This window comes from Oratosquilla oratoria, chromosome 29, assembly GCF_046742065.1.
Source record: "Oratosquilla oratoria isolate Oo_2021 chromosome 29, ASM4674206v1, whole genome shotgun sequence".
In the NCBI taxonomy this organism is placed as follows: Eukaryota; Metazoa; Arthropoda; class Malacostraca; order Stomatopoda; family Squillidae; genus Oratosquilla; species Oratosquilla oratoria.
This window is the reverse complement of record NC_134805.1, coordinates 38,987,365-38,989,864: the sequence shown is the minus strand read 5'-3', so window position 1 is coordinate 38,989,864 and position 2,500 is coordinate 38,987,365.

The following is a 2,500-nucleotide window of genomic DNA, read 5'->3' as shown; positions in this document are numbered from 1 at the left end:
CAATTACCGTTTCTAATTCGGTACTACGTCTTCATAGTGTAAAAAGTTGACTTTTTGAAATATCACAAACGTGGCTATTTTCACGACAATGAACTTGCCTATTCATAAATCTTGAGGCATTATGAAATAGAAAAAAAAATCGTGTTTTCGTTTTGGTGATAACAAATAAGAATTTATATTCTCAACGTTCATGGGAGCATGTCAGCAAATTTTCATAATCAGTAATATAACAGATATTGAAAACATGACGACATATTAATAAATGTATTGTTAATGCTTCCGTGTCGGCATTTTTTTAAATTTAGGTTGCATCATATCTTTTTTTCATTTTTATTTCTACCTGAATTTTGAGGTTAACCACACCTTAAAAAAATGATCGATTTACCTCATATATTTAATTCCAGCCAACTGCAGTTGAGCGATATCGACCTAATTTTACAAAAAATGGGTAAAGGTGTGTTAGTCAATATTGGGAGAATCTAACAACGATTATTGAACGGGACATTGCTTAATTGATTTCGTATATACGATAGACCAAAAGTATCTGCCTTATTCTATTAATTATTTTCATTACTTCATTTTTCAGGTCAACAATGTTACTTGATCAATTAATTTAACTTCGGAAGTAACTCCAGCTTTAAGTTAGAATATTACCACTCATTCATTACCACTTGTGTTTAAAACACAAAAGCAAGAGCCTATACCTATGATTATTTCTTAGCCTCTAGTCTCGAAAAATGATTAAAATCGTCCGTGGTTTTAATCAACTAATCCAAGTAGTTTCATTGAAGCGTATTTTGATAGTTTCGAATAGTATGGCTGCTTGTTTGGTTGAGACATTTTTTCTTTCGTAGCGTACTGAAAGAGCGACCATGAAATAGCTTACGGTGCCACGCAAGAAAGTTCTGGAATCAAGACATTCATCGACGACATTACATTCAAACAAACACGCGGGCGTTTGTGTATATATGTACTTATGTCAACATGTGTGTAGTGTTTTATTTCATCAATGTTTCCCACACTCCCGAATCTTAACAGATAAGAAACATATTCTTCTTCGTAGATTTCTTTTTTTCTAAAAGGTAATTGCAAGCTTGGAAGATTCCTAGCAAACATTTTCTTCTTTATCATTAACGAAAGTTCAAAAGCGATGTAAAATAGGAACATCTGGCTTGTGAACTCAAAGACCATCCAATAATTTCCACCCCTTTCATCTTAGTTTCCTGTCTTTTCTTCTATGGTTATATAAATTATTTGTCTTTTTCATTTACTCTCTTCCTGTTTGTAGACCCCACCCTAGGTATTTCGTAAAAAATAATAATAATAATAATAATGATAATAATAGACGTCACGAAACAACGCAATCTTTGTCGTGAGCTTTTGTCAAGCGAGAATCTTAAAAAAAAAAAAAAAAAAAAAAGAGAGAGAGAAAATAGGATGACTATTTTAGTAACAGAGCTAAGAAAAATTGTATTCTGGGTTGTCTGCGTCTTGTCTATTTTTTCTTATCACAGTTAGTAGGCCTAAGTAGCCAGACCAATCAGGCACTATGTGATCACATTTTCTTGATCACTGTTTAGTGCTAAACGGTACGGGGGGGGGGGAGTTAACGTGTTCTTTCAAACCCTTTTAACATAACCTTTCTGCTAGATCAGTCATTTCACCATATAACATCTCATCAAATAATTTATTACTTATATTTTTCAGTTTATAATGTTACTTGATAAAATAATGTTATATAATTTCGACAATTCTTGATTTAAGTTAGAATATTACCATTCATTTCATTACAACATTCTTGTGCTTATAACATAAAAGCAAGAACCTATAATTATTTTGCCTAATAATATAAACGACTGAATCATTACTAACTTTGTCTGAGAAAAATGCTATGTTACAAGTGAAATAGAAACAATGTACCACGTATTCACTACCATATATGGTAATAATGAACATTACCTAACCCTGAACTGATTAGTGACGACTTTAGCAACTAAATCTTAAGGATAAAACTAAGTCACTTTGAAATGTGATTTTTATGTGACCTAAATATTTTTGTGACTATATAACGGATATGCAATATATTCTTCTGCGAAATATTCTATTTGCATTAAAAATGCGTCCAAAAATAGCTTTGCGGGTATTCTATGGTCGACTGGTTCCACCAGACTCCTACAGAAAATGTATAACTCCATTATGAAATTATTCTACACGCTTTGAAACCTTGAAAAAAACAGTAATTCGAGCGTATTCCACTTAGCTTAAAATAGAAAAATAAAAATAAGAATATATTTAATCTGAAGGACCCAGCAGCATATTTGAAACGAATGTGATCTGCGATGCGTAATGTCGTTTTTATCACTCCTCTGAGTATGATTGGAAATGTTAGTAATGAATATAGAAATCAAGGACTATGCAATGAATGTTAACAATAATCAGAAATAAGAGGAATCTAATGACACTAATAACAACGATAATGAGAAACAAAATTACAATACTA